Source organism: Anomalospiza imberbis, chromosome 2 (assembly GCF_031753505.1).
Source record: "Anomalospiza imberbis isolate Cuckoo-Finch-1a 21T00152 chromosome 2, ASM3175350v1, whole genome shotgun sequence".
Taxonomy (NCBI): Eukaryota; Metazoa; Chordata; class Aves; order Passeriformes; family Viduidae; genus Anomalospiza; species Anomalospiza imberbis.
Genome location: NC_089682.1, coordinates 96391093 through 96412204, shown reverse-complemented (window position 1 = coordinate 96412204; position 21112 = coordinate 96391093).

Here is a 21112-nt window from a genome sequence, read left to right as displayed (position 1 = left end):
GAGCTTGAGAAAGCTAGGCAGCTCAACCAGAAATCTTAATTCTCCTGGTCCTACTCACATATACTTTCTGCCATCTCTGAGTCTTGAAGAAGTACTTTTGTGCCTTAGACTTGGGCAGGAGAGACATGCTAATGCTTCCAACTCAGGTTCTGGCCACCTCTCTTTTGTCAGGATGGGTTGTCTTTTATTTGTTTCATATTTCAGTTTTGTTTGAATCAATAAATTGAACCTCCCTCTCTCCATATTCTCCAAGGGGAGTTGCATCAGCGGATGTTCTTAACAGGTGAGGGTCAGTGTCTACCAAAACTACAGCAACAGCTGCTGCCCCTTCCTATGCTGCTCCTGCGAGTCCTGTATGCCTCTGCAAGCCTTCAAATGCTGAATCCCAGTAAAGATTCCTGGCTTTTGGTTGTTCATGATTGGGTGAGATGATGGGCTTTGTAGAGGTGACATAGCTTCTCTAGATGAAGTTCTGCATTAAATAAGTGACTTTTTTACTGAGCAGAAGAGGGAACAAAATTCTCTGATGTCATGGGCAGGGCTTTAATGGGACAAAAGAGTGGGATTACTTCTCAGCCTCTGCTCCGCACATCATTTACACATTTAAGACAAGCTGATTTCATGTTAATATCAAGTAGGATTAGGCACCCTCATGGAAATAGTTTGTATTTCTAGCTTTTCAGGACTTTTAAAAATGCAATTGCAAATATTATCAGTGTTTTTGAGAAGAATACATTCAGAGTCTTATTTTTTTGAAGAAACTTTTTCTGGGTCTGGGAATGGACTATATTTTGAGTTGGCTGACTTTAGTGGAGGTGACTGTATTAATGTTTCAATTCAAATCAGGAATATACTTTTAACATCAATAACCAAATTGTTCCCACTTTCCATGTTGTGGTTGGTATTGCAGAGCAAATTTAAGAGTGCATGAGCTGGATTCCCTTTGGGATGAAATTAGCACAAAGAATGTCATCTAGGAGCCACCAAAAGAGTTCCAGCTGCTAATTTATGTTCATCTTGTGGACCAGATTAGAAGCTCACTGTAAATTTCCCCCTAAACATTTGTGTGTATGTCAGGTCCTTAGCAGCAGCCATTTAGCTCCAAAGACATTGTGGGCAGGTCAAAGAAAGGGTATCTTTAGATAATAAAATCCCAAGTATAAAACTTGAAATCAGTAATTAACACTTTGATTTTTTTAACAATGTACACACCTAGAAGGTAACAAGAGTGTTTTGAAATCAAATTAAATCACATTATTATTACATTTATTATTTTATAGGTAAATTTCTTCTTTTTTTCCTCCCAAATATTGCATTCAGAGCTAGCTTCCACAAATCTGTTGTTAATTTGCACACAGATGTCACTCTCTGCAGGACATAAAACCAAAGCAGAGACAGCCAACAGTACTATTTGTTGTGGCATCATATTTACAGAAGCAGCCTAGCTTTCATGAGTTTCTTTCTTATAAAACAAAAACAAACTCTCCGGAGGGAAAAAGGACAAAGCTCTAATTTGCTGCTCACTAATATTTAGGTACATACCTATTTATTTGCTGTATTGCATGTATTCTTTTTGAGAAACATAAAATTATTGAAAATTGAAGTGTTGGAATAATTTTTAGAACAATGCTACTGTTTCCCACTGTGTTGCAAAATGTGTCTGACTGCAATTTTGGACAATGTTTTTCTGGAGACTAAAATTGTGACTTTTTCTTTTCCAAGTTTTATCATGCTGAAAGTTCCAGCAAATATTTAAAAATGAACCATGCTGACAACCTCTTTTCTCACATAGCTGGTAGGAACTGAATTGAGATCTAACACGCATTGAACTGAATTGACCAGCTAACATGGATATCTGCAAGTTGGAGAAAAACTCACTTTCAGGAATTAAAGCTTAGAAACAGATGTGTAGTGGTAACTTGCAGGTGGAGCTTTATAACAGCCACCCACTGACTTATACCCCTGGCAAAATGCAAGTAAGCTTAGACAAATTTACTTAAGTCCGTAAATCTATAGGTAATCTAAAAATAGCCTGAACTTGTAGCATTTAAGGATGAAGAAACACAAAATTGTATTGATTACTATGTAGAATAACTTTCCTTTATCTGTACTGTAAGAATTTTGTCTCTGCTGTAATCAATGTGAAGAATTAACATGCATAAACAAAACCATTTTATTTTGGTATTTTATCTCTGATATTTGTGATTACAGCACAAATAGGAGCAGTATTAAAGGAACAGTGTGCCTTAAGAACTGAAGAAACTGCCAGAAGAACTGGAGAAACTCTGCCCTTTCATAAGAGAATTCCCCTAACACTGAGTATAAGTACATAAAATGATGTGCAATGTTGTTACATGAATGACTCACAACTATCACATTGTTCCATTCATTATTTCACTTTAGTTTTAAAATACAATTCACTATGCTTTTTGTAGAGAAGAGGGCTTGGATTTGGAAGGCAGCCACTCATAGATACACGAGTGTTCATGAACTGATATGCATACATTAAAGCATCTCTGGTAATAATGTTGCTTATGAAGTGTCACTTACACAACATACCGTGTCGTAAGTTTAAATTGTATTTTGAGTTTCTCTCCAGATTGCTAAGCTATGAATTCAGGGGCAAGGTAATTTGATTTATTCTTCTATATTAACATTTTTTCCCTGCAATAAATATAAAGGAATGCCAGTAGCAACAATTCTTTTACATCTTTGGTACCTTTGTTGAACTTCTTATTGTTCAAATTCTTCTTTTGTGCTGTGTGAGATGTCCAAGTGATTTGAAGAAGAGTAAAACTCTACCAAAAAATCATGCAAGATAATTGCAATAAAATGACAGAACTTAATTTCCTAAAATAATCACTCCAATAGGTGTCACATGACAATGGAAAACTAAAGAAACCAATATTCCTCTATTTCCTGCTTGGTGTAAATTCTAAAGCATCATCAGACAGTTCAATATTCTATGTGATGTGTACCCAAAATCAGTACTTTTAAATACATCTATAGGAAAGAAACTGATGTTTCTTGGAAAAAAATAAGCATTATTACTTCTTGTGCTTAAGTGAATGTGGTACCACTCCTGGTACATGTAACAAAAAGTGCTGGTCTTTTTAACTTGTATCTAACATCCAAAGTTAGCCTTGTGGAAGGTCACATCAGTTCTTTGGCAAATGCTCCAACATTTTCAAATTTTGGAAGTGGTCTGAATCACTGCAGGAGAGGGAATAAGAACTACAGAAGAGAAGGCTGGAGGGAACCTGTTCGGAGGTGGACAAAGGAAGAAGAGATTAATAGCAATAAAGAGAGAAAAGACTGGCATGGGCAAAGCAGGACACGAGCTGTGCCTGGACATTACAGAGGATGGGGAAGGAAAGCTCGCAAGCACTAACAGCCACTTCTCTCCAGAGCCTTAAACAGAGTAGCTGAGTTGCAACACCCCTCAGTTGTATGGGACATGGCTGCGCAACTGGAAAACCAGCATCTTACTCCCTCTGGAGACTAGGTCACAAGGAAGTAGAATTTGTTTTCACTTTCATGGTTTTTATATTGTGTTTTCTGACATTGCTCATTAGTTATCTCTTCTTCTTCTTCTTCCTTTCTTTTTTTTTTTTTTTGGTTCTTTTTTTGGTGGGTTTTTTTTTTTGTTTAATCGGGGAATTGGATACTTAGGCAGCAATAAATAGGTGATAAATTTCTTTAATGTACAATCTATGCACAAAGAAATGCATAATAGAGTTTTCTCAGATATAGTAACTTACAAAATTAACACTGTTAAGTTCCAGAGATTTTCAAGTGACATCAACAGCTGCTTAGACATTTGTTTTCCTCTAATATTTGATGTTACAAAAGTCCATTGACTGGTGGGTAGCATCAGGAGGAGAACTTAGGGAATTGCGAATGTTCAAACTATTTTAATGGCCCTCACTGAGGTGCTGAATTAAGGTTATGCAGGTACTTTGCCATTCCTTAAATTTGACATGAGTCTTCAGAAATTAATTTTTTCTGTGACCCAATTTTTGCAGGTAATTATCCTTTCTGTTGTTTTCTCTAGTGCAGGGAATACCTCAGCTAAGATTTTCATCCTGAGATTTGGCATATCTCTTTCCAGCCATCACTACAAACAGGGAACAGTGGGGGTAACCATGAAAACCGGTTTGTGAAATAGTTGACTTTCTAAAGTATTGCATATTCAGTAGATTTAACTTTTAAACAAAGACCCACAATATTTTTACTTATCTGGCTTCTGCTGCTCATAACTAAAAATAAACAAATGCATAAAGCAGTGAACAATGAAAAACTTCCTTCTGCGACTTGAAAATCACCTCTGCCAACAATTTGATTGTGTCCTAGGGACATGCAGAGAAGGAATTAAAAGGAAAGATCCTCTATCAACTCCTTTTTGTTTGTGTATTGTTTGTGACTGGATCCGTTTATTAGCCTGGAGATAATGTGACAGTTGACTCAAGCAGTAACACAGCACTCATTAGTAAGTTTGACAGGGAGGTGCCAGCAGCTACTTGAGATTGTATTTTATCAATCTTCATGGCTCATTTGGGAGGCTCACTACACTGTGATCTACTCCCAGTGCTCACTGGGACAGGGGCAAGCAACTGTGAGTGCTACTAAGAATGGGGACTTGCAGAAGTTCTCTGTGGTGAGATAATCTCTTAGCGAAGAAATGAACTGCTGACCTAACAATCCTGCAATGTCTACCTGATAAATTCAGTATCAAGTAGGAGACTTGTATAGGGTTTTTAATGTAAATTTTCTAACATTTCTGTACCCCTTAGGATAGTTATTTTCAGAACTTTCTCTAAAAGGAAAATTGAAAAGATGGGTAAAAACATTAATGCCACTCTTGAAACTGTCATCAGACGAAAGAAGCAATGACAATACTTTACAAATTTCAGTGTGTGCTCTCTCCTCCTTGACTTTTCCCATGATATTTTTGGTAGATTATGGTAATTTTGAAGTAATTTAATGTTTTTAAAGAAGTTTTAACATCATATTGATTTACAGCACTGTGATTCATCACAGCGATGCCAATCCCCATATGAAAAGATTTTGTATCATTCCTGCCACAGACATTAAATGTTAATAACATGAGACAACACAAAAAATAAAAAAAAAAAAAAAAAACTGTGTTTTTCCATTCCTCTCTGCGTGTTGAGCTCTTCAGAGGCATTAAGAACATCTTTTCAGTGCCCCTGGAAAAGATAGTGACATATTCATAAAATACACACAAGCTAAGATTCTAATTTATTTACACTGTTCAAGAATGAGTACATTTTGGGTAAAAAATTAACTATTGCAAGATTCATGATAAAAACATGACTCTTGGCAAAATTGGTGCCTGTTGTGTGTATTGCTGAAATATCACATGCTGCTGATAGTTTCCTACTGCTGTGAGTTGGTAATGTCCCCCAGATTACCAGCTGAGGAAACAGAATGTCAGCTTTTGTCAGGCAAGAAGAAATGTTTAAATGTGTTTAGGAGGTTAGTGCAGTATGAATTACTGAAATACCATATGTCCTCTAAAACATATGGCAAATTTATCTTTGCCAGAAGAACTGCAAGTAAAAAGCACTTGATTGTGTGGTCTGATTCCAAGCATATAAAAAAACCCCAAACAATTCCCCCACCATGCTTAAATGCCATTTTGAGTAATATATTTTATAGAATCAGGTAAGAATTACATTACAACAATAATGTATAGAACAGCCTGACTTCATTTATTCCAATCTTTTTTTGTGTCTTCATATAATGTTGAAATTCCCTTTTTTATATTTCCAATACCATAAGGTTTGCTTATATCTACAAAAAGAATACTTCCTTTTAAAGGACTGTATCATCCCTGTACCAGAAAATGGTTAACCACAAATTCCTCTAATAAAAAATGAAAAATGCCTGTGCCCAGGCACTGAATAAAGACAAGAGATACCAAAGGTGACAGAGCTCAGGGACTTGAGTAAGAGAGGGAGAATAGAGGAAGAAAGATGTGAGGCTGGATGCTCATTTGGGGACCACGTATATATGAAAAAGAAGAAGATACTGAAAGGGAAAGAGAAGCCTCTCCTTCACCAATGAATGTTGAACTCTGACCATAATTTGAAGCGTAAATGCAGCATTCACAATGGTGTCTAAAATTATACCCTTTGAAGTGATTATACCCTTTTTTTATTGATCATTCACTTGTTGATACTAGTTACATATTTGGTTTTTGTATAATCTGGAAGGAATTTCAGTTCATAAACCTAGAAGTCAACATGTGAATTAATTTGTCCAACAGTATCATCACTGAAGTATTGCCTGTAGCAGAAAACAATCAAAACAAGAAAATTCACTGCAAAATCTTCACCATGCCATATGTCCTCTAATATCTAATTACAACAGGGGCACAATAAGCAAGTCATTAAACTTGCTCCCTATTGTGCATAGGTATTAGATGACATGTGGTGCATAAAAGAATGACATGCCACTCAATTCTTTTATTTTTAACAGTTTTTAACATAGGAAACTTTGGTATCTCTTTTGGTCTCCTGAGAAAATTGCCAAGATTATAGTTTTTGACAAAAATTATTTTAAAAATGCACTCAGACCTCTGGAATCTGAAGTAGCTATTTATATTAAATATAAATCAGCTTTGCTACAGAGGTCTTGAAAGTTTTCTATATTCAAACATTTCTGATGAGTCTTTTCACATTTAAAGAAACTGAGTTGACACGGGATAGGAAGAAAGGTTCCTTCATGAAAGCTGATTAAAGGATATTAAACAAAGAACAGACCTTACTAGCCCCTTTTTGGAGCAAAGATAAATCCATGCTGAAGTACTACACAGAGGGTTGGTTAGATGAGTTTTATTGAAATCTTCATTAACAAACCAGAGAAGGGACTAGACCAAGAAATCTCTTCATTTGTAGATTATTTCAGTAAAATGTTACCAATGACAAGGAACTCCAGAATGACCTTAAGAATCTGAGTCAGCAGGCAAAAACATGGCAAATGAAGTTTAATGTAGGTAAGTTTAAAGCCTCTAGGAAAAGTTAAAGTTTGAACACAAACTTGAAAGTCACACTATGGAAAGGGTCAGTCCTTAAATCATCAGAATGGTGGCTGGGGAAGTCCAAAGAAGCCTTCAAAATGCTGGTCATCTCAAAGAAGGGAAGGGAGAGAAAAGCAGAAGTTCTCCTTTTCTTACAGTCTGAGACTTTGTTATCTCAACATCTTGAGTTTTGTGGGTAGCTTGGGCTTCTCCATGGATGGACATAAAGAATTTTAGGGGTATAGGGAAATAGGAGGCAGAGTAGGAGATTTATGAGGAGACATTCAGTTTTTAGAGCAGAATGTTAAAAGGGATGCAGCTGAAATTCACAAAATCATGAAGGTGGATAAAGTGCAAGTAGGTTAATTGCATTTATAAATAGTTGAATATTCCCCATTCTGAAACACAATTAGAATATATAAGAAGTATTTTAAGATGACATTTCAAATTGTGATTTCAAGCTTTGCATATCCCATGAAAGAGAAAAGCAACTTAGAGCCCAGGCTTGAGTTATTATAATGTGATTATTACTGTTGCTATGATAATTATTATTTTGCAGCACATTTTCATATTTTTAAAATTTACTCTTATTTCACAGTTTCAAAATTCTCACTTTATGTCCAGTAGATAGATTTTGATTCATCATTTAGTTCTAACTGACTAGACAGTGTTAACCATGGAAACCAATGCAGTCCTTTATGGCCCAAAGTATGATAATGTGAGCTAACCTAGGTAACACTATAGTCAACAGTGCACAAGATTCAACTGCAAATCTCAAAAACATATTGAGCTGTGGAGAAGTCAGAGATTATTAGAAATTCCAAATATGGTCTGGAGTCTATATATATATCTATCTATCTATCTATATATATATATATATATATATATATATACACACCATATATATAAATCATCTCACACATTAAGGCCATCACTCTTTGCTGTAATATTTCTACACTTGCTACTTTCACTTTTCTCTGTTTTTTAACAGCTTTTTAGGCACAAGTCCACTTATCTTCCTGTTGTTTTAAGAATTCTTTGGACAAATATCACTCTTCTCTTCTGTTGCAACTCTTCCTATAGTTTCTGCACATAGTACAAGAAAGGATGTTTACTTTCCATGGCAGAATATCCTTAGCACAGTGAGCTGGTTTCAGCTGGTGTAGAGTTAATTTTCTTCCCAGTGGCTGGTGTGAGGCTGTGTTTTAGATTTGTGCTGAACACAGGGATGATAATATTGAGCTGGTTTTGTTATTGCTGAGCAGGGCTTGCACAGAGCCAAGGTATTTTCTGCTTTTTATACTGACACTCTGGTGAGGAAGCTGGGGTTGCATGGAGGCTGGGAGGAGACACATCCAGGACAGGTGATCCAAACTGGCCAGAGGGATATTCCAAGACTACAGGGCATCGTGCTCATTGTATAAAGGTGAAGGAAAGAAGGAGGAAGTAGGGGGAGGATGCTCAGTTTTAGTATTTGTTTTCCCAAGTCACTGTTAGGTGTGATGGGGTCCTGCTCTCCTGGAGATGGCTGAACACCTGCCTGCCCATGGGAAGTGGTGAATTAATCCCTTGTGTTGTTTTGCTTGCATGACTTTTGCTTTCCCTAATAAACTGTCTTTATCTCAATCCATGAGTTCTCTCGCTTTTTTTCCCTTCCGATCCCCTCCCTTATCCCACTGATGGGGGAGTGAATGGCTGTGTAGGGCTTGGTTGCTGCTGGTTAAACTGTGATACAGACTATTAGTGTAAAAGAGGAGGAAAATGGAAAACAATTATGTTCAAAACACAATGCAATAAAGCAAAAACTGGTATTAAAATGAACCTACTCCTGTATTATTTTAGCATCTCCTTTCAGGCTGTGTTTTCAAAGTGTTTTCTTTCTTTGATACAGGCCCAATAACAGACATTTGAGAGGTACAGATCAGCCATATGAACTTTATGAAATGTCAGTAATTGCTGTCCATGCACATAAAGTCGTTATTTTAAACAAAAAAGCCTACTTAGATTCCCCACTCCCCCTACAAAATAGGTGAAGAGATTAGCTCACATTAAGGTCCAGTGGCTTGCAAAATTAAAACTGTTGGAGCAGAAAAAATCCCTGATCAGATATTTTAAAATCTGAATGATAAGATCAACAATGAGCTACCAATAAATTTCAGAGTTTTTAAATAAATCACCTTGTATCTAAGGTTTCTTAATGTTATAAAGAATATTTTAGAACTCAGCATCAAAGTAAATAACTAGCAAAAATATGAAAAACAATTTATTTAACTTTATTATCTTATCCATTAGCTTTAAACTCTGTGAGTTTTTCATAAAAATTGAACTATCTCCAAAAGTTTTTCACCGTTAGCATTTTTACCATTACCATTACCATATATATCTATATTGCTATTTTCATTAATATCATGGAGGGTTGCACAGGGGAAGAAGGGAGCAGAAGTACCTGAACTAAAAGCATTGTAAAAACCAAATATCTGTAAATGGAAAAAATATGAGGCCTTTAAGCACAGGAACTTCATTTAGTGCCTAAGAATTAATAAGGTTAATAAGTTTTTGCAGTCCACGTGTTCTTATAAATACGGCCTTTAAATATCTTGCTTTAGCTAAACACCTCCATGGATTGCTAGGCTGATGGTGATATCCTTTAGCAGGACCCTGCTTTTCACTGACATTTTCATATGGGCTTTCTTGTCATATTAGTCATGCTGTTGTCAAACAAATTTTTGCTTATTATTGGTTTTTATATGATTAGTTGCTACCAATCTTAGTTGCTAAGATTGTGCTATAAGAGGATAGCACTGTACATTAGGGGGTTGGTGCTCTTGTGTGTAGAAAAGGAAAACATGCTGAAAAAATAAAAGTGACCAAAAAGATAGAAATTCTTCCCATGGGAAAGTTTTCTTTGGTTTTAGGATATAGATTTTTTATTACACAGGAATTAAATGCCCAAGTAAATAAACCATATCTTGCCAAGGATATTATGATCTAGAAAAAGAAAATGTTGGCTGCCCTGATATACAGATAGTCCCAGATAATTAAGCTGCAAAACATTACACAGTGCTTTAAAAACACAGCAGCATACAGCTTAAATTTTAAGCAGAAGAATTACTTGTTATTACAACAAATGACTGAATAAAAACTTAGACGAATATGAGTTTATCTAGTCATATTGTGGGTATGATGCAAAAAGCAAGTTAACTGTACATGTTTGGTTATTTTTCTGAATGCATGAAATGTGGTTGGTAAAACAAAGCTATCTGAAAGAATACACAGATATTTAAGTATTCAAATGCATTCTTTCCTCAGCTCATCTTTGACAAACCTTGGATGTGTATGTGTTTGTATATGTAGAGGTGTAGGGAAGAGCATGGTGTCTTTTTTTTTTTTTTCAGGGCTGGCTTGGTTGTTTTTTTGCAAATAACAGCCACAAAAATTACATTTTCACATTTAAAAACTGCATTTTTAAAACTTTTTATTGTTCATTTTACCCTTAAAATAAAGACTGTACATGACTGATCTATACTTCATATGAGAAATAATTCAAACTTGAGACAGATTCCAGCCAACATTTAAAAAAACGGTGATTTATGAGGTGGATAATTCAAATTGCCTTTAAAATTTCTGATTTACATGAAGTATTTTGAAATATACATTAACCTTTGAGACATTTTGGGCTGTTGGCCAGAATCACGTCTTCTTTGACAATATTAGTAAGGGTCTTTTTCTAAACACCGTTACCTTGTCACAGACTAATGCTACAAAAATAATTTAATATTTTTCTCAGTAGTGTCATCTGCCTTGAAGTTTTATTTGGTATGTGTTTAGATTTCTAATCTCTGTGTTGGATGAACTGTGTGCTTCGTGTGAGTAGGAACAAAGCTGTTCAGGAAACCAGCAAAAAGCTGTTGCACTAATTTGTTGGTTGGCTGACATTTGCTGAGGAATGGCTCAAGGTGTTTTTTGTCAGGAATACTGCTAGCTTTGGTCACACTGTTTGTGTGGTCCAGATGCCTGGATGGTAGTCTGAATCACATGAGAAAGTAATAATAAAATAACTGGTGCTGTTGCTATCATTAATTCCTCTTTTCCAAAGAGTACACTGTAACTTATTTTCCAACTACAAAAAGTTAAATTGGTAAGACATCAGAAAGAGAGGAAATAGGTTTTCATTGCATTGTAGAGATTTTTTTGTCACTTGTGGATGCAAATCTTCCATCTTCTAAATTAATAAAACAATTTAATTTGCTACTGCACCACCTTCAATTCTCTTTCACACCTCCCATAAGTTCCTTTTCTCTTCCTGTATGGCCCACAGTCACCTCCCATATACTTGAACTTCTGGCTGGGCAAGTGGGGAGGGCTCGCTGATTCCAGGCTGCACAGATACCAGCAGGCCATCAGCACAAGTGAGTTAGGGCAGCAGGGTCATGGCTACCTATGGAGACCGTTCGTAGCCCATCTATTAATTCTCAAAAGACTTGCTCCAATTAAATATCTTTGGCTCTTCTATTATTTTATCAAGCCTGGCTAAAATTGATCATGGTTTTGTCAATGGCCAGGAGCTGATCAGGTCTGATGGATGAGTAGTCCTTTATTCATTCACAAACCCCTTTCTTTTCATTAGGAAACCAGTACAAGCAGCTCGTACGTGCAGTGTGTTAGGCAGAGGTGAATGTTGGGGTGCTCTTGCCAACCCTCATAAGTTTTTCTGTCTCACTTGATAAATCATATTTTTTTTCTCTTTGAAAAGCTTTTTATTCTAGCTCATGCTAAAACAAAAGTATCCCTTGGAGATTCCAAAAGCTTTCTGTGGTTTTGCTGCATGCAGTTTATGGAAAAATTGCAGGTCAATTCATTTGAATGCTCTGACTGTGGTGAGTTCATACATCATGTATAAAAATCTTACGGAGTTTTGAGATCATGTCAAGAGTAAATTAAAATATTCCATCTAATTTAAGCACAAGGCAGCCTTTGTGAAACTGCTAACCCAGCTTTCTAGTTTTTCTCTTCTTTTTAATTTTGATTAAAAAGGAAAAAAAATCTGCATTTATACTAACTTGTCCTAGATCTGTTCAGTTATTTGCCTCAACCCCTCCTCTCAATACCCTTTAGTTGGTTTTGACCAAATTTCACAGGTTTCATGGATCACAGATCAGAGGAAATGTGTGATGTAGATTGCAAAGTTGGAGAGAGGGACCCCATTAGTGACCCAGCTGAAGAAATTGCAACCACTGTTCAACCATCGTTAGACATCAGAGAATCCGCACAAAGCAGATGTGCTTTCTCTGAGCAGGTAATGTTCACTGGAAATGCAGCATCTGTAAGGGGGAAAGAGTATCAGCTGTGCCAAACAAATCCATAGGAAACTCAGCTTGTTTAGCTCTAGTTCTCACTAACCTGTGAATGAGAATGCTGTCATATGTGAGAGAGTGCACATGCATATTCCTTCAGCTAGATGAAAGCAAGTCTTGTTATTTCCTAAACACTGTTAGAAATATGGATTCAATTGTAAAGTTTTTTAAAATGTGCATTTCATTTGCTAGAGATCTTATGTTGCATTTCATCTACTATTCTAACTCCCCAGCAACAACACCACTCAGTACAGCAAGATTTACTGTCACTCAAGTTTGATTACTGAATGTTCCTGGTTTCATAAAATATTATGCCTACAACTGCACCATGGAAAAGAAAGCTAAAAGGCTGAGAGGAACTTCTCTCTCTGGTATACTGCTCTCCACTTAAAAAATGCACAGGTAAATAGTATCACATACTTCTTAGCCACTGATGTAATTGAACAGAAAGTGACTATGTTTTATGTCTAGCACTGGGCATCTGAGTTGGGTAAGTATGAAGAAAAGTGGCTGCATTATTTCAGGATGTTTTGTAGCATAAGCTTTTCTAAGAATTTGTTAGAATCATTGGGCTACTTTTCTTATTTGCCACTTATATGCATCTGATTTGATTAATTTCTTTGATTTTCCTTTGGAAGGAAAAGCTCCAGTCTCACCTTACTCATATCTTTTGTTACTCTTGGCATCCCTAAAATACTTAGAGTTTAATCTGTCATGTGCTGTTGAATTAGCAAATCAATTAATGTAAGGATTTTAGTATATCCCCATTGTTTTACACCACCTCAAAAATACTGCAGGGCTTCAATGATGTAATTAATTAAATCTCAAGTTCTATAAACGCATATAATCTGGACTGGAAGAACTGAAAAACCATCATTAGTTTCAAGAACTGTGCTTCCTTCCCATTAAAGTTCTTCTATGGTGAAATGGACTTAGACACTATGACCTAATTATTATCTTTAAATGTTTTAGCTTGCTTTTTGATGAAATCCAACTTGAGAAGCAAACTTGACTGAAAACAATGTATAAACAAATGGAAAACTTTCTATAGGAGCTGCTTGCTGTTCTAACAGTACATCAGCTCCATTGTAGCCTGCACAGTTTCTACAGTGCAAATCTCCTCAAAATGAGGAATCTATATTTGGGTTGTCACAGTAAGTTTTAGAGAAGCAATTCAGCATCATAAGTCTTTGATTTGAGAAAGAGGGTTTATAATAAAAAAGGTAATGGGATGACCCAATGTTGTTGAGCTGGCCAGTAAGGAATGTTCTCCTCTGTGCTGGTGTATCCTCTTGGGCAGTAGAGAAGGGTTTGGAAGTCCTTTGAAAAATCATTTCTCCAAGGGCTCAACCACATCAGTAATACCACAGTCTAATTCAGCATACTCTAATAACCACATCTGAGCCCTCTAGAGGTTTTTGTTGTAGAATCAGTTTCTACAAAAATACCAGTCTGAAAGTACATATTTTTCAGTGGTGCAAGGACTGTAAAAATTATTTTTGTAATGAGGTAGCATTTTCTTTCCCCATGTGAAACACTGATGGAAATCACGATAAATAAATGCAGTGTCAGGTTTAAAAAAATGTTGTAGTTTCATGTTGTTGGTTTGCAAATTGAATTTTTACATAAAATTTACACTAAATGGAACCTCATTATACAGGGATGAGGTCCAGTATGATCCAAATCATTAAAATCACTGTACTGCTTAATGATTCACTAAGTGGTACTGCAGTGCCATAAATTTAGTACTAGTTTCATGATTCAAAACACCAGACTGAGACACCAGCAAATCGTATGTGGATCATTAAATTTACAATGAATGTCAGAGATGAAATAAGGGGGAAAAAACACTTTGAGAGATAGGGATAATATGTGCTCTAAGGTGACATCCATCAAGATAAATGATCTTATACCACTTCTGCTTGGATAATAATGGGGGGTTGTTTTTTGTTATTCTTCATTTCATAATTTCTAAAGGAGTTGAAAGTCTAAGCCTTTTAAGAATTAAAGTATCTGTCATTTTCTGAGTACCTTGTGATCTACTTTATTTGTATTTATGCAATATACATATGCTGCTACATTCTCCTCTGTCCACATTGGGCCAGATTCTCCCCTTGGTATGAACAAAATAGTTCAGCTTTGTACATTCTACAACAGTGGATTAAAATAGTGTAGCTAGTACACTAAAAGTGCTATCAGAACCCTTGAAAATAATGTTTCGAGGTTTTGAATACATATAATGGGTGATCAAATAAAGAAGCTCCTTTCTGACAGCAGCAGCAACAACAACAACAATAATAATAATAATCTTTTATATTTCATTAGTATACACATTCTAACTTTGCTATGTAAATATAAAAAAGCTATATCCAAAGAACCAATATAGTCATATTCAAGGTACAAGCATGAGTTATTTAATTTTATCAGTTTCAGGAGACTGAATAGTTTGCTTTTCCATTGATTGACTATTTAATTGTTTTAATTCTCCACAAATAGCTGTTCCCCATCATGAATCAGGTATCATCAAAACAGAAGACACCACGAGGGCTGCATTTTTCACAACCAACATATCCTACGTGAAGGGTAGTGCATAGATTTGAAAATAAAAAATATTCATGAAATTTAAATATATAAATAAATAAATGTCAACCGTGTGACTGGATGAGAGAATTTAATTTTTTATCCAGAAGTATACAAATTGAATAGAATTATATATTGTTTAAGGTATTTTACTGTCTCTGAGGTGTAATGACACTATATGGAAAGTAAGAATTCTGAAACTGAGTAGCTAGGCAGGAAGCAGGTTTTCTAAATTTTTGCTCTACTGTTTTATTTAAAATTTCTTTTTATTTCAATGCACTGAGATGCCAAATACTGCAAAAATTAGGATAAATGCTGTGAAAAATAACACTTCACAGAAAAAAAAAAAAGTAAAAATTACAAAATATAAAAAACATAAACCTTAATTATAATTTCAGTAATTTTATATACTGTTTTCTTTTTAATGTTGACTTTTTCTCATAAAGCATGTGAAAAAAAAAAATGGGACTTCTTCTCGCATTTTATTTCTTTCTGAAATGAAATAAATCTATTTGCCATGCAGTCAGAAATATAATTTTAAAAAAATCTGACTATGTAGTGTGTGTGACCTTGAACCCACCTACATTTTGAGTTGCTATTATGTTCAAGTATTAGTAAGAACAGTTTAGGAAAATAGAGGAAACCTCCACAGTGTCTGTCTCTGACTCTTTTTGTGTCCCTCAGTAATGTGTCTCCTGGTCAGTGCTTCTGCCCACTGTTTTTAATGTTCTGGCTTTATGAGCAGAGAGTTTCTCTGTTGCCTATCCTGACCACCTCTTTTTTGATTGAAAATGTAAGAGTTTTTGCTACTCTTGCTGACTTCTCAGTTCCTTCCTTAACCCCACTCTGTGGAATTTTCATCGATCCCAAAGACTGATACCAAACACAGTCCACATTTTACATGATGGAAACAGTGATTCCTGCTAATAATAATGCAAGTTTAGGCTGATTGTAATAATTCCTTTTAGATCAAATATCAAAGTGGAGAAGAAACAAATGCTTTTTTTGCACGTCCAAGAGCTTAAGCCAGAAAAAAGACTTCAAGGTCTATGCGGGTCTTGAATTGGTTTGAAATTATATTTTATACACTCATTTTAAATCACTGCCAGACATAGGATTTTTTTTCTAAAAAGATTGTTTAAAAATATAATGTCTGTTGTAAGGAGGTTGCAGGCTGTTTGCACTGTGAAATTGTACTTTAAAACAATTTATGCCAGCCAACCTGGATTTTTTTTTTTCTTCACACTGGTCTTGTAAAAGTGGAAAGTGAGATGAAAGGAAAATGAATTCATTTACTTTCAGACACAGGAAATGCTACTAAATTTGGATATGTGAAAATCTTGAACTTTCACTGGGGAAAAAAATAAATGATTTGAGGCCCTAGTGATCACACAGAGGATCCAGACAATTTGACAGGTATGAATTTATCTCACTTGTGAATGAATAACCTTTGGTAACTCACTTGAGACTTAAATATTCTGAACACATTTTCTCTAGAACACTTCAAAAGACACAGTTCATTTCTGTCTATACCAAACAGCCCCTTTGGTTACCTTCAGTTTACTGAGTTTTTTGTTTTGCAGGTTTGGAAAATTAACATAATAAAAGCTACCAGTGAGTTTTACTCATGAAGGAATGAAACTAGGTTAACTCTTTGATTATTCTGAAGTCTAAAAAATCTGTTTTTGTATCAGCTGGGGGAGGCTTCATTGATCTCCTCTAAATCTTGCTTCAGCTGTAAATGAAAAATCACCCTACTTTGAAATACAGGCACACATTTCCAAAGCAATGCTTGAACATATTCAGTAGGTGACTTCGGGGTAAGCTGTTTTGTGCAAAGTGGACCAAGGTGTACCTCCAAGAAGAGCTGCATACCCTCAAAGGAAGCAGAGAGATGAAGATATAAGTGGAAGTGGAGGAGAAGGATAGCACCTCAGCTAAGAATGGTGTATCATGGGTTAGAAGTGATCTCAGTTTTCTGAGTGTGCTTTGTAGATGGGTGAAACACATCGAATTAGTAGTTTGAGGTTACTTAAACTTAATGGCTATGTCCCTTCACCAGTCACTATGAACTGGCAACTATGATACATACAAGAGGATCCAGTTACTCATCTTGAATATGCTTTTTGAAATTTAACAATAAAATAAATATAAAAGAACTTGGAAATTAAAGCTTGAAGAGAGAAATAAAAAAGGGCAATGAATATGAAAGTCACTGGTGCTTTAACTTTGATTTATGTTTGTCAAGGTTAAATGTTTTCTGTGCTTATGCTAAACCTCTGTCATAATGTAAATTTCTAAATAGTCTTGTATAATATGTGGAAATTATTATGATTTCAACGTTCTCAGAAGGTTGAGTTATTCAAAATGTTTTATTGTTTCATCATTTTCTGCTGAGTAGGCATGTGGAACTGAGAAACCACGAGATTACAGAAGAGCCAAGGTTGGAAGGTATCTGTAGAGATCATCAGCTTTAGATTCTAAAATCTAAATTTAGGTTTCTAAATGAAAGCACCAACATGTGAGTTAGGTACCTAAGGTTCCATCTAGTCAATAAAATTAATAGAAGATGAGATTTCTTAAAATCACCCCGAAGTAGCTAATGATATTTAGTCAGATGTACAGCCTTGCTTGTTTTGGCTAACATTCAGCTGACCGTAATGGGAACTGTATTGGGTCTGGCTGAGATGGAGCTCGTTTCCCCAGAGCAGCCCTCCCAGTGCTGAGCTTTGCTTTGGTAGCTGGAAAGGGGCTGGTAACCCCCCAGTGCTTTGGCCACTGCTGAGCAGTGCTGGCACTGCACCGGTGCCCTCTCTCCAACGTTTCACCCTCACCAGTAGGAGAGGGGTGGGCACAATCCTGTGAGGGGACACAGCCAGGACAGGCGGCCCAAAATGAACAAAGGGGTATTCTGTACCATATGAGGTCTGCTCAGCAATGAAAGCTAAGTAAAGGAGCAGGAAGGAGGAGGAATTGGTTATTTACAATATTTGCCTTCCAAAGCAGCCCTTACATGTGATGAAGCTTTGAGTCCTAAGAAGTGGCCAGGTACCACTTGGTGATGGAAAGCAGAGAATAATACGTTTGGTGATTTTGCCTTTTCTTGTGCACGTGCAGCCATTCATTTTTGCTTTAGTAAACTGCTTTATCTCAACCTAGAAGATTTTTTTTCTCCATTTTATTTTTCTCTCCATCTGACAAAGGTGAGGATAGAGCAGCTTGGTGGGCACCTCCTGTCCAGCCACAGTCAACTGGACCACAGGAGCTTAGACTCTTAATTTACTCATAGGTACTGACATTTTGACCATTAACTTGGGATTTGCACCCTGCACTAAATAGTCTTGGGAATGCTTTATCCACTGTGTTTGTTGTTGTCAAATTCATGCTTTGGAAATTCACCAACCTTGTAGGCTCCTTCTCATATGGCATCACCAACCTGGAGAATATAATACATGTTTTTCCCGTCGCTCTCTGCAAAAGTCCTCTTTTGTCTGCATCTGAGGAAATCAGTTCTGCAGGTCTAAAGGAAGTACACTGATGGCAGTTCTTTTTATATACATTTATGAGACTAAGTGCAACAATTTTTTCATTGGAATGGTGTCCTGATAGGGCAGCAATAGCCCAAGCAGAGAGGTTTTACTTCTGTGAGTGATATGCATCAGTGCTGATGTTCCTGTTGTCACCTGAGTAATACATCTGCTACAGGTCTGACCTTCTGAAACCACATTAAGGAGACAAGTATGAGCTAGGTGACTGATAATAGCTGATGCACGTGCTTCCCAGATCTGATGCTCTCTCTGCTTCATCTTTTCTTCTGTAAAGCACTAAAGCTAAAAAGAAAATATGTCACTCATCTAAAAAGGATTATAAGCTTTCTTTGAAAACAATAGTGTAATTTAAACAGGCTAGATCAATAAAAGAAATATATATGTCTTCAAGCAGCATAGTGACACCCTTTTTTTATCTAGAGTGCATTGTAAAGTAGTCAGCATACAATATCTTAACTAATACAAAAAATGACATATCAATCACTTTTATTGTGCTCCATTCATATGACATTTCAGCTCTTTGTTTAGATAATAATAATTGTACACAACTCTGTAGAGCTTTGTTTCTTTAGTCTACCCATGTCTAAAGCATTGTTATGTTTAATAGGAGGATTTCTACTTACAATATAATTACATTGGATTTATAACTACATTGTATGTATCTAATTACTCTAACACTGTATTAGGTATTGATTGACAAGATGGGCTGAAACATAGCATGAAGAGACTTCATGGTAAATATCAATGTTTGGTTTATAGCTGTAAAGAGATTTTAAAACCTACCTTGGTAAAAAATGGTAGTTGTGAATTATGGCAGTTATAGTTTCACATTATAACTGATTTACCAGCTGGACTGCATCCACAGTGTGAAACTACTGTATCAAGATATGGAATTACCTAGCTCACACAGGATAAGCTATTCATTTCTATATTAAAGGATTTTTCATATAAGCACTGATGCTCTAAATGCAATACACAATTTAAAAACTATATCTTAATGAAATATGCATAAAAGGATTGAGAAGAGGAATTCTTGTGAATCCTTCCAATGTCAAAGGAATGTCTGTTGCTTCCTGTAAAACCCTCACAGCTCCATGAGCAAACTGTTTTAAAAAGTCTGGAAGAATAGATGGTTTAAGATAACAAGATTCTGTCTAATCAAGAGAGAAAGGAACTCAGAGCAAAGTAGATCTCAAGGAACATGTACATTTGTACTTTTAACTGAAGCAATTACAAACTTTGCCTAAAAGAGGAGTTTGTTTCTTTTGGTGCTTAAGCCTGGTTTGTGGTCTAATGCTGAATAGTCTGAGGAACTAATGTCTGTATTACTAATATCCTATGAATTAAAATTGATAACTGATATTTACAGCTTTGAAAAATTAAATGCATATGAATTCTTGTGAGAAACTGTTGTCATTGTTAATGGCACAGCAGTGTAAGTGCAAACACTTGTGATTAGATTTGGCACAGTGATATCAAAGAGTGAGGGACAAGGTATCTCAGAAATATGTCTATTTGGAATTTCATGCTTCCAAGTGACTGCTGCAAATATTTTCTCTGGTCGTTTTACAGCAAGTGCGGCCAAGGTTCACATATTCTTTCAGGTAGGTTACTCAATAAGAAGGCTCCCCAAATCCTGCTTGTTTGGGTAGTTCTGAGTAGTGTAATACACTATGAATAAACCTGGAAGTGATAAAGCCCTGGGTTCTTACAGGAAGGCTTTAGTCCTAAAGAACAAAGTGAATATGTTGAGTAAGAAGAGATCTCTTTTGGCTGAAAGTGATAATTGTTGAAGTAACTAAGAATCTAACTGGAAAGTAACCAAGAATCTTCTGCTGGAAACTTTAGTCTCTATAAGTTGTGGTGATAGGTGACTAATTCTTCATACTTTTGCTTTTAAATTTTTAAAAAATAATTTTAAAATACTGCTCGTAATTTCTGTCACCTGTACTCCATGAGGCCATCAATGACACTTTGCACTATTTCTTGCTTAACTGAACTTGAAATTAAACAAAAACCAAACAAACAAAACAAAATAAAACAAACAAACAAAAAAAAAAAAAAAAAAAGGGGAGGGAAAAAAAAGGAAAAAAAAAGGAAAAAAAAGGAAAAAAGGAAAATTAGGGAGTTTCACATAGTCAATGTCTCAAATATGTCATGCCACTAGTTTTCCTGGAGATTTTTTATGCTGCCAGTAAACAAAGGAAACTGGTGCCTGTTTATTTAGGTATAAACAAATACATAAACTCATGTTGACCTTGTCTTTTAAGGTTAAGATGTGCCTCATAGGAATCTTTCCCTCATGAAATCATATATTTGCAGATGACCTTGTAAATGTTTATGCATTTCCCTCCATTTTTTCATTTTAGAGTTGTCCTGATTAAGTGCACTAGAGTCACTATACATTAATGTGACAGCTCAAATAACGGGTAGCTTGTAGCATAAAAAAGTAGGTAAATTGGATAAATGGGGTTATACTGGGATAGCTAAATTAATTAATTTTCTAGGAAAAAACAGTCTCCCTAATACTTAAATATCTAGAAGGTGATTATTTGTAAATAAATAATGCATAGAGAATACTTTTA